Consider the following 13,249-nt stretch of genomic DNA (forward strand, 5'->3'; position numbering starts at 1 on the left):
TTCACATTATTTATCTATCTAAGTATAATTTATAAATATTAAATTAAAATTTATATTTAGAATTTTTCATTCTAAATTGGAAATTTTAATTAAATAAATATATATTTAAAATAAATGGATTAAAATAAATATTAGAAGAAAATACAACCCTTCATTAAATAATGAGCTTTATTATAAGGATATTCGATCTCCATTGTTGGTTTTACATAGCTATTGTTTTAGTGAGTAATCCTCCCTAATGGAGGAACGTTCATTAGCAAGTTAGCACCGTTTAATCTCGAAAGATAAGTAATCTTGTAAGTTTTTTATATAGTTTATGATCACCCTAATGGTGGCGACTGTATAAGACTTGCAAGAATATGAAACAATGGTGGAAGCTCATAAGATAGAATAGCCTTGACTCTCGCCTAAACGGGACAACGCGGATTCACATCTTGATCGAATAAAAGGTTGCTAGAATGTTTGACATTTTAGATGAGCTGACAACTCTGTTCAATGAATGGTAGCTTTGACTCTCGCCTAAACGGGACACTGATATCAGTTTGTTGAAAACCTTGGAAATTATTTAGGATTGTATGTTTTAGTATTTTCACTTGTCATTCCTACTTGCTATGTGCTTCATAATTTCTGAATTGTGTATGAATTTGTATTGAACCATGTTATTTTCTGTTATTAAATTGTAGTTTAATTTCGAATCTTCATTGTTGGTCTAACTTGATTTGTTTTTCTAATGAGATAAATCCCTAATGGATTTTCACCATTAGACTAACATAATAGTGTTAGATCTCGAAAGATAAATATTGTATACGCAAGGTCTAGCTATTCATCAATTGATGAAACCTTAGACTAGTGTCTTACAATATGAAACAAGAAGATTGTATAAATAAGATTACTTTGACTCTCGCTAATCGGAGCATCGTTGGATTCTTATTTAAAACGAAATCATCCTAATTCCTCTTAGCTTATTCATTTCGAATTAGCTTAATGACATATCATTGGATGAATGGTCTATAAATCATATAAAGTCTTATTTTCTCTTAAGAAATTAGATGACGCATATGATTATATTCCCGGAATTCTATCCCTAAATGATATATATCCTCAATCTTAGATATCTCCTACTTGTATAGGCAAATCATAGAGTTAGATTAGTAGTGGTGGTCCAAGAAAGAATGACTAATTATACAGTTACACTTTCACAAGTGTTTCATAACCATTTTCTTTCAATGGATTTAAACTGTATGAGTTTAGTATTCTGTGACCAGAATCCACTTGCACTATTCTAAGAACTCTTTGATGTAACTAAAGTAAGTCATCAAAAGATACAACCACATATTTTATAAATCTATGGCATTTGTATCTTGGTCATAGTGGTTTTGACAAGATCATTCTCTGCAAAGAGTTAATATGCCTATATCCACTGAAAGTAATTTCATCTCATTCACAGATGGATGTACATTCAGGGGGTGGATATGAGTTTTCGTTGTATTCGTAAAACGATCACTCTAGATTTTACCTTATGCGAAAGAAATTTGAAATGTTTGAAAAATTTCATGAATTTCTAGCAATGGTGAAGGTAAGTGGTTAAAGATCTTGCGAACTGATAGGGGTGGAGAAAAAGTTAGTAGATATGCAGTTCAAAGATCATTAATTTGATTTTGAATTATATCCAAACTTACCTCCCCAGAAATTCGAGTTGCATATTGATGATTAGTTACTAGTCGTTGCCTAAATCCTTATATGGAAATTTCAGAATGATGCAATGGTTGTATACTTAATGTAAATCATTACTAGATTCATGGATGATCTAATCGAAATCTTAAGAAAAGCTAGAACTGTTAACCCTGGTTTGCATGTTTGTTAGCTATTTTAAGTGATTAGGGGTGGAGCATCCCATAGTCATTAGATCAGAAAGTGTTTGTTTAAACAAATACTGATTTTCTAAGAAAATGACTAAGTCTGAAAATAAAGTAGCAAATAAAGGAGATATTTTTTCTTGATTCCATAAGTGTTCTATCATCTTATTTTACAAGATGATCCCACTGCCTCTGTTGTCTTAACACAACTGAAGAGGTCTATACCATTTAGTTTTCTTTGACATAGTTCACGGTACCTTGTTGTAGTGGGAGAGTTTCTAGGAACTCACCTTCTTATAACTTGGAAGACACTAGTGATTAAAATCCATTGTGAGTTTAAACAAGTAATGGATTGTCAAGATAAGAAACTAAGAAGAAAGCCAAGAGAACTATAGTTTGATCCATTCACATGGAGTAACCTTAAGTTTTCTATTACAAGGACATGAAAGGAAATTTCGTTCATAAGTCTATTCAATGGACTTAACAAAACTTCCTGTTACTAGTATTGTAGGTTTGAGTTTATCTAAACCTATGGCTTGTGGTAAACCTGGTAATTACTTACTCTAATGCAAGCAACTTACTTTAGTAAGATGCTGGAGCATTTTCTTTCCAATGGCAATCTATAGAAGCTTCACAACTTCAAAAGCATAGATTTTATTTATCTAAGGAAAAGTCTCAACTATTCCAGAGAAGATAAAGCCATGGAAGAATTTCTTAAATCAACAGTGAGAGGTCTAAGATATGCTTTTGTATGCCTTAGACCAGACACCTGCTGTTGAGTGGGAGTAATGAGTAGATATCAGATTAATCCAGGAGAGGAACATTGGAAGACAATCAAGTAAATCTTAAGATTAAGAAGAGGAACTATATGTTAGTCAATAAGAGTGTTTGTTTAAAACTCTTAGACTACACCACATCAGATTTCAAGACTTGCCTTTGTGCTAGAAAGTCTGCTGATGAGATGGTGATTACTTTGGGGGTGGAGTAGCGATTTTGGAGAAGTGTAAAAACCTATCTGAAATCTCTTGGTCTACCAGAAAGAGACTGAATGTTAAAAGTTGCAGGAAAGATACTTCTTCAGTCTAAGGAAAGTTCTATACATTTGTGGCAGTGTTCCAACTTGCCTTAACTACTAGGGTTACTTCCTGTATAACGAAAGAGTAGTTGCCCAAAAGTATAGAATCCAGTATCCCAAAAGAGTAGACATATAGAGAGGAATTTCACATTATCAAGGATTTTGTGATTAAGGAAGAGTAATGGTGGAGAAGAGGTTGTGTTTAGTTCAACCTGTCAGATCCCATTACGAGGAGTTTACTACTATTACACTTGATTGGTATATCAAGGTGTTAATGATTATTTGAAATGCACTTTTTGTTTTATATTAGTGCAAGTGGGAGTTTGTTGGGTTTTATGCCCTAAATAAAACTCATTTCATATAATCAGATTTACTTATTAATAAAGATCAGAAATAACATTTTTATGTTGCATGGTTCACATGATTTATTTCATGATTATATGTGTATATAATGTATGAATTCTTTTTAAGTCCAGAACATATGAGTTGGTTAAAGATTATAGTGTTGTCAGCACAGTGGAATATAATCTTTATTATATGTTCAAAAGTTGATTCCCTGATTTGTCAGAACACTGGATTTAGACTGACATGGTATAATCAGCGATAGGTATTCTTACACCTTGGAAAAGTGTTATGTCCTTTCCAGGACATTGGCAAAGTTTACCAGTATCGGATGTATGGAGTATACATTGGAATGGACCGATATTGAACTTTGAATTAGATTTTGAAACTTACCGTAAACATCTATTCAATTCAATATCATAAGTTGATCCTAGATCACATGATCGAAATCCTGATATGGTTAGGCTCAATTTCAAGAGTGTTACTCGTGTTCTTTGATTTGTTAGTTAAGCCCAGTTTTGTATCAGGGTGATACGTACATTTTGGGAACACGGTAATACAATTGAGTGGGGGAGCGCTAACATAAATATGGAATCTATGGCTTCTATTTGGCAAATAGAAGTAAAGGATGATTTCCTTCGAGCTTAACCAAACGAAGATAAATGGTGGAGATCTCATTTCACTTAGGTGAAATATCATTTATACAGGGTTAAGTGTTTTAAGGATAAAATACATTGTAGGGTGTTACGGTAATTTAATCTCGTACGATTGTAAATCATCTATATAGAGGATCATTGATCACATTAGGGTTATAACAATGGATAACTGATGACGTGTCTATATCGTGGAACATATAGAACGTTTCTATATGACTGAGAGTGCAATTCCAAGTTCTAAGTGTGGATTCAATGAGGAATTAAGTTAGGGAATTTACTTGGTAAATTCGGTTCGACTTATTGGAAGCTCGGTTATATAGACCCATGGTCCCCATACTAGTTGAGGCCATACTGCTTGTAAGACTCAGTTAATTGATTTTAATTAATCAATTATAATTCTAAAAGTTAGACTATGTCTACTTTATGAATTCTCACAGTTTAAGGATGAAATCGTAAAGAAAAGGGTTTCTAGGTTTAATTATTAATTAAGAGACTTTGTATGTCTAATTAATAATTATTTTAAATGACAATATTATTTAATAATCTATTTTAGTTATTAAATAATTAGTTTTGGCATTTAAATGATTAGAATTGGAAAAATGGCATTTTTGGAGAAATTGAAATAAAATTGAGGAAACTGCAAAATCCAAGTGAGGCCCATATTCCCTCTACGGCCGAAGCACTCCCTTTGTGTTTCCCAATTATTATTTTATTTTTTAATTTCCATGTAATTGCTAATCAAAGCCTAGCTATGATAGGAAAGTGGTGGATCACACTAAATAAGGCAGTTAATCAATTACACAGTAATTAAGGAAACTGTTTTATTTGGAAAGTTGTGCTCTCCCTTTTCCCTATATAAAGGAACCTTGCTCTCTTCTCTTGCATCATCATCATATGTATGATCAGCCACGAAATTAAGAGAGAAAAGAGAGAGAATTTTCGAAATCCTTGTGAGATGAGTAGTGCCCACACACATCAAGTGGTATCTCAATCATAGTATGGAAGACTATGGAATTTCTGCATCAAAGAAGGAGAAAAGAAGATCCAGGTTCAGATCTTGGTGATGCTCTACTACAGAAAGGAATCAAGGGCTAGAGATCTGAACGGAAGGAGTCATATTATTCCGCTGCACCCACTGTAAGGTTTTTCTAACTTTATATGTGTTTATTTTCATTGTTTTAGAATTCATATTAGGTTGTTAATCCAACATACTTGTTAGTAAATCTAGATCCTGGTAAAATAATTTCCAACACTGGGTCAATCATACAGCAGCTCAGTCAATGCGCGGAGGAAGGCGAGGTCCGATACGTGCCTCTACCATGGCATCAAGCTTCTTCTTCTTTTCCCGGAATTTGGCAATCATTTCCTCGGGTTTGGGATAAAAAGTAAGCTTGATATTTTGGTCGTTGGTGGACCAAGCCATGTAGACCCCATCATCGAAGCGCTTCGGACACCGGGCGCAGGAAACAGGAGAAAGGAGCTCGGCTCTTTTTGCCTTCTTGATGGATTGCTCCTTGAAGTCCCTGAGCTCCTTCAGCTCCGCAGCTAGAGCGGCTTTGGACTCTATGTTCACCTGGTGAGTTTCCTCTAAGGATCTCACCTTGGCAACCATCTCGTCCAAAGCCTCCCTGGCCTCCCGGAGTTCCCGCCTGGCCTTATCAGCAGCCTCGCTTTGTGCCCTCAGCTCCTCCTGGTGTTGGGCCTCCAACCTGTCCCTCCGCTGAGCCTCGTCCCGGATCATGGCTTCCGCCTGAGCCTCCCTCCGTTTGGCCTCCTCCTCTTTGGCCTTGGCAGCCGCCTCCTGGCGCTCAACAGCCTCTTGGTAGATTTGCCTCTTTGCAGTAAGGTCCTGAAGAACCTTCCTGACGTCGTTCATGTCCCCAAAGTCAGACAGAACGAAGCCATGGTTTATGATGTTCTTGGAGAGGCGGCCAGCCTCAGCAGCAAGCTGAACAATAACACAAGTGTAAGAAAAAAATTCCCAAGAAGAAAAATAAAGGGAAAAGCAAAATTGCAAAGTACTTACCACGGTGAGGGAATGGCTGAGGTCCTGGACCTGGAAGATGGAGTTCAGGGAGGCACAAGTGGCGAACCGCTTAGGCGCGCATCGGGTAAGCTGAGAAGCGAACTCGCCGGTCATCTCCGCGGCAAAGGGAGCCAAGGTGGGCCCAAGAAAGTGACGGAACCAGTCCGATAGGGGGTCCAAGTTAAGGTCCCACGGATCCTGGTACTCCGGGTTGTTGATACTCGCCTCTACCTCAACCCGCAAAACCCTCCTAAGGGCTTCCACCTCGGCATACCCCCGGGAATACTCGTCCATGGCATAGTTATGCTTGGCTATCCGAAGCTCTTGCCTCACCTCATCCCCCGGGACCGGAGTTAGCACGATGTTGGGAGGAGCAGGATTTTCTTCCATGGGAGAAACCCCGCCGTCGAGACCATGGGCGGGAGTGTCGGCTCTCCGAGGCTTCTTGGGCTCGTCCTGGGCAATCATCTTGCCCTTGCGCTTACGAATCAGAGCCACCTCAGGCTCCTCTTTGCCTTCTTCAGCCTCCTCCGGAAGGGCTCGGAGCTCTCCCGCACCCTCGGCGACTTCCTCAGAGAAGCCCCACTGCTTTCCTTGGCCTTCTCCCGGAAGCACCTCCTCGTCGTCCACTAAATCAATAGTGTCAGGGGGAGCGCTAGAAGAGACCTTCAGGGAAGGGGCTATGGGGGAAGAGGTAAAGGCCGGAGGAGCCACGGGAGTGTGAACTCCGGCAAGCTGTTCCAAGATGGCATCCATGGAGACACCTGTTTCGCAAAAATAAGCAAGTGTTAGATATCCGTGGGAAACCACTTATACAAGATACAGCAAATAAGCTACTCCTACCCGGACTTCCTAATTCGGCCCTAGCAAAGTCCTGAACTTTAATGCTGGCAGCATCATCTTCGAGGTAGCTGTCCGAAGACCGGAACCAGCTGGACGTAATGTAAGCTGAAGGACCTAAGGGAATAGGTTCCGGAGGGCCAGAGCCCATCCGGGACCGACCTAGAAAATCTCCTAAGTTTGAAAAGTAAAATTCCTTCAAATGATCCCCCCATCGGGTCGATGGCATCCTAAACCTATGAAGACGCTCGTCAAACCCTACAGGCCTATGACTGGCGTATTCGCCAACGGAAGGAATATAACGAATTATCAAAGGAGACTTACCGCCGGCACCGGAGGTGCTAGCACCAGGAGCCCCTGAATTTGGCTCTGGGACCGAAGGCTGTGGCCTAGGGGTTTTTCTCTCCGAAGAATCCTCAATGCGGAGGGGCCTCCCGGCAGGACGATCCCCAATCTCTTCTTGAAGAATCTTGTCAAAAAATTTAGCCTCGGACTTCCCGGCGATCGCCTGGCTCCTTCGCACCACCGGGCTCCCCACGCGAAGTCCCCTCCCAGAGGCAGCCTGGGCCTGAGAGTATGCCTTCTCCTGGGCCTTTCGGTAGAGATAGTCTTGGAATTTTTTCTCTGCCGTGGCGATAATCTCGTCCCGGAAGGTCTTCTCCGCGACCGGCGCCCTTACATTGGGACAGATGACCCGTGAGAGGTTAGAGTCCTCAACGGATTGATGCGGAAGGATAAGTTTGGCCTTCCTACAGTTTTCCGTGGTGACCAAACCCCCGACATCGAGATCGGCGCGGTCGTAGGAGGCAAAGGCTTGGGCCCTCCGGAGGAAGGTCTGTGTAGGGGCCGTCCGCTGATAGGGTGGGATCCTCACCCACTCAGTAAGGAGCTCCGGGTGATCCACTGCCCTGAACCCGGAGGAAAAGAAAAAGCGATGGCGATACTCCTTGACGTGAGTCTGCCTATTATACGGAACCACCCCTTCGTTAGCAGGATGGATCCGGAACCCATAGAAACCGTCCTTAAGTTTGTCCCCTTTCTTGGGGACGGATACAAATTCATAAAAATACAAAATTTCCGCCGGGCGGGGAGATCCCCATCCGCGGGCGGCATAAAAAATAAATAAGCCTGAAAGCAGGCGATAAGCTTGAGGAATGAGTTGGTATGGCGCAAGGCCGACAAAAACAAGGAAATTAACAAAATAGTCCTGAAGTGGGAGCATGGCACCGGCCATCAGGTGCGTCTGGCTCCAGGCTCCGAAGCCGCCGTAATTGTGGTTAGGCGTCTCCGAGTCGGGAGGTGGCCGGTGATAGGTCCCCGAAGTGGAAGGTTTGATCCCAGCAACGTCCACAATATTCTCCAGTTGATGGGGACAGGTTAAGGTGGAGTGAAGCTCAGCCGTTTCCCACCCGGTTGCTCGGGACTTATACCCCTCCTGGGCAACGGGTCCCAGGGAAACCTCCTCCAGAGTGGCCATGCGTTTCCCGCTCTTCTTCGAGGACTTCGAGCCAGAGGCAGACATTTTCTATTCTGTGAAAAACAAAAAAGAAAGAGAAAATTCCAGCAGTTAGGTCCCATACCAAACCCTAAGTCAAGAAAAAGGGAATGGGGGTCCCCTAACCGCTGGAAAGAGGCCCCCTCCGGACACGTGTCACATGGGAAATCCTAGAAAGATTCCCTAAACAAGTGTCGGGTGCAGTAGAATCGCAGAAGGTGGTTTTACACAGCAAGGGGAACAGAAAGAAAAAAAAAACCCATTCTATGCCCTAAGCAACCGTTGAACGAAGAACATATGGTTTTCTTCAAAATGCACGATAATAACAGAGGCATAATAATGGCGATACTACAAATAAAGCAGTAAACACAAAACAGAATACATGAAGAACCTAAACACTTGCATGCCCAGGAATCTCAAAATACGAACCCAGAAATAACAAACGAAGCAAGTAAAAGCATGTCATTACCAAAGGATGCAAGAAACTTACAGTGAAGTGTTGAACTGGGGGTCTTGATTTTAGTCGAGTAAAGACGAGAAGGACTGATAACTGCAAGCAATAAAAAAACTGGGAAAAAAATGGCAAAGTGTTCAGAAGGTTCGTGCTGTTTTTGAAGAATTTTCTCTCTGGGAAATTCGAGCAAAAATGGAAAGGAATGGAAAGTAACCGAAATGAAGGAAAGATGGTGGCTTTTATAGGCAAAAATACATGAGGAACAGGCGTCACCACCTACCAATCGAACGGTGGGGGAAACGCACGATTCAAATACCCAAAGATCAACAGGTCAGATTGAGTTGCCATAAAGGCGGTGGAAACGTTTGAGTATCCGTCTGACACCATTAATGCGCTGCATCAATCAATGGGCATGAAACGAATCGACCCGCTGCAAAAAGCGAATCGCTGCATTTAATGCCATCATTAGATGCACCCTCACGCGCCCCAAGCTCGTGCCGGGAAACCGAGGAGTCGGCTGGAGACACCTCTGCAAAAAGAGAATCGCTGCATTAAATGTTATCATTAAATACGCCCCCACGCGCTCTGAGCTTGAGCCAGGGAACCGAGGAGTCAACCGGAGGCACCTAAGCAAGCCTTGGTTTATTTTCCAAGTAAACAAGGCTTGGGGGGTAAATGTTGCCCCTGATTTCACCCAATATACGTGGACCAATCGAACAGGGACACGTGGATCAGATAACTTGTAAATATTTGCTAAGTCTTTGTATGCCACAAGGAAGCACCCTGGGCATAGGTCCCGGAGGAGGCACCCGGAGTGCAAGGTGCTCCTGGAAGCTCGCATAGCATAAAACCTCTCCGTGAGGTGTCAGGCTTCTCCTGAGCAATCAAGTCGCATTTAATGCTGCATGGGAGGAAGCGTGTTGGGACTGCAACACGCAATAAAGTCTGACGGCACAACCTCCAAATAGCAGCGCCACAGTAATGATCATTTAAGTTTAGCGACGGCTACTCTGCGAAGGGTCACATCAATCGCAAGGCAAAAAGGACATTCCTCATAAAAACCCTACAGCACCTAGGGATTTGACCATGCATTACTCATGGTATATTCATTGGGAATACCCAACTTTATGGATACTTACAGATACGTTTGTAAGAACAATTCTAGCGATTACCCCACCAAAACACTATAAATACCCCCTCAAAGCTCATTAAATAGGATCGAGAATCTTGGGCTGCATATGAGCAAGAAGAGTAAATACTCACCAAGAACATTCTCTGTATTTATAAGGGTGACATTCCCTCAAGTGTGGAATCTGTATTAAATACATCCATTAATAACAAAGACTCGTGGACTAAGGCTCATTAACGCCCCAACCACGTAAAAATCCTTCTCTCGCTTTCTTACAACTCAATATTACAATCATATTTTAGTAGTTGCCGAAAATCTCGGTCAACAGTAGCTATAGAAAAACTAGTTCGGTACCATATTTATTATTCGCATTTAATTAATTGATTAATTAAATAATAAATTAGTAATATTAAAATACATAATTTCAACTTTACTTATTTTTCTTCCTCGTTCGTTGCAACGAAACTTTGATCTTTGTTGCAGTGCCAACTCTCAACTTTTGGGACATCAACACCTTTCAAAACTCAATCAAAACATCATTTTAACGAGTCCTTTGATCCTCCAAACATCACCTAATGATATAAACATCAAATCCATTCTGTTTTCTTCATAAAATCTAATTTACTCTTCAAACTTGAAAAACTCATACAATGAACTAAAAACATTAAGAATACTAAGAAATAACAATCTAAATAAGAGGAAACTAACAATTTATAGTCCAAAAATATCCTTATGAGTAGAATAAAAAAAAATAGAAAATGAGAGAATTTAAAATAGAATAAAAATTAGAAAAGTGAGAAAATTAAGAAGATAATAAATAAAGTGAGAAAATTATGTAATTTCAATTAGTTTTTCACATCTATTTGATCATTTTGAAAGATTCTAAGTTGGTCTTTTTTTTTTTTTTTTTTTTGAGCTTCAAATTGTCTAAAAACTAATAAAGAGATGATAATAGGAATACTCTTCATTTTTCAAGGGCCAAGAATAATCTGTACGAACAAGGCCCTCCACTTACTCTTATTAGCATGAATTAGTGGGTAACTTGTCAAATTTGTGTTGGACACCTTTCTATTAGTGGAAAGAAATCCAAAATCTCAATGGGGGAAAGACAACGACCCATTAATTAATTTATGTTCTTAACATTAGCACAGTGGTTTATGTGTGGATATGGGGGAAGTAAGTAGTACTATGATAATGATAAACTATATATGAATAAAATATAAAAGCATTCCACTTTGGTTGGCTTATTTGCTGTGTTTTTTCCATCTAAAATTGGAGGATTCCCTCAATAAGGATCTAGGCCAAGAATAAGAAAGAAATTTAATTAATTAATTGATTAATTATTGTTGAAAGAAGAACTCCTTTTGCAGCATTATGTAGTAAGAAATCCTCATCTATTAATTTCTGTTGGTTGTGACACCTAATTGGTGGTCTTTGTCGGAAGATTTGTTTATAAATCAGTATTCTTCAATCTGATTGGCTCATTATTTGGTTGCCCCTCCAATAGCTATCATTCCCCATACCATATTCAAAAACTTGTATTGGTTTTTATTAACTTAATTACTTTAATATTTTCTCACATAACCCAAAAACCCAATGACAAATATATTTGATAATTAATACAAATAAATTAATAATTAAGAGAATTTGCCGTTGAAGAAGCTTCCACGTGTCAGTGTTATCCTATTTCTAAATTTTTTAAGGAATATTATTGGTCATTTAACATGATACACAGCTTTTTTTCTTCTTCTTATATGGTCCCAACATGTTGGATTGGATACCAATTGAAATAGTGTAGTTGCATGTTTGCTTTTAATTTTCTTTTGGCGAATTAAGAGAATGATATACTCCCTTTTTCTCTTTTAATCTTCCACTTACATTAATTTTAAAATGAAATAATTAAGATGGAAGATGGTACCACTAATCTACAAACACTTGAAATTGTTCTTTCAGTACTGCTCTAGCTATAGGGGTCTACTGAAAATGACGATGAAAAATGAAATCTAGTGATCGTTTTGATATATTGATTGTCCTTTTAATTATTATTATTATAAATTTTTGCATATAATGTTAGATTGGTATGTTCTGCTTTATAATAATAAATAATATATGTGTACCTTTAATTATTTTGTTCGTGGGTATGAGGCTAAGAATCTAATCTAATGACGATTTATTTTCTTTAGTGTTATTAATGAATCTTGCCAAAATAAACGATCTAAGATCATTTAATAAGTTCGTCATTGGTATTTAATTATATATAACACTTGTTCAGAAGAAATTTTATACAGTGTCTATACTCTAAAGTAGCATAAATTCTTTTGCTGTGAAATTTAAGAAGAAAAAACTCCAACTTGATTAATGGAATTCTGGAAATTACAAATTTTTAAGTAATACGAGTTAAAAGATTAGGCCCATTTAATTTTAATCCAGTTTTAGATAGGCCCATGTCTAAAAAACATGAATGCTACTTAAACTTTTAAGTAATAAATCTTACCATAATATTGTAACAAAAGATCTACATCACTTCAAATATGGTTTTTTTTTTATGGAAACTTTTAATATGGTTTAATAATAGTAAAACACACTAATTTATTTCATGATTCGTTGTTAGAGATCTACATCACTAGTTTTGCAAGCACATTATATATAAAAATGATATAAATCATAAAATCAATATTAAAAGTGACATTATATAAAAATTAATAGTGAGAAGAATGAGAGAAAGTGTCATTTTCTGTGGTTGATTGATTCATTAGAGAAGATCAATAAAAAAGAGATATGAAATGGCACCAGTATTTGACACGAGTATGATGCGATGAGCTGAGAAAGAGATAAAGTATGAAAGTTTTATTAGGGCAAAATATTATTAGTTTTACGTTGAGTCCAGCTACGATATCGTGGATAGGCATCTTAAGATTTTTCTTTTCATACACAAACACCTGGCAATACCATATGTGAATTCAGAAAAAGAGCCTTCAAAATGTTTTACATAAAAAATAAAGTTACATAAAAAAAATATATATTTATTAATAATAACAATAAATAACATGGAGAATAGAAAATTAATGCTTGTCGTACGGAAAAGAAAGAGTCCTTTTTTGGCCCGAAAATATCATCACCACTACCAGCTCACGAATGTAAAGGTACTGTTTAGAATAACTTTATGAACAAATATCTGTCTAAATATGCTCTCATATATTAGTAATTGCCACTATATGGATAATACTATTTACAAACGGTAAAAAAAGATTACAACAACTACCACCAATAACAACTATTAAAGAATTTGGTCTCCAAAGTTCAGTGATTGGCATGATCACTCTGCTCTTTCTGGTCTGGTATCTCAGATTCGTCGGCTCTTCTCCAACTTCCCTGA

The sequence above is a fragment of the Cannabis sativa genome, chromosome 4 (assembly GCF_029168945.1).
Source record: "Cannabis sativa cultivar Pink pepper isolate KNU-18-1 chromosome 4, ASM2916894v1, whole genome shotgun sequence".
Taxonomy (NCBI): domain Eukaryota; kingdom Viridiplantae; phylum Streptophyta; class Magnoliopsida; order Rosales; family Cannabaceae; genus Cannabis; species Cannabis sativa.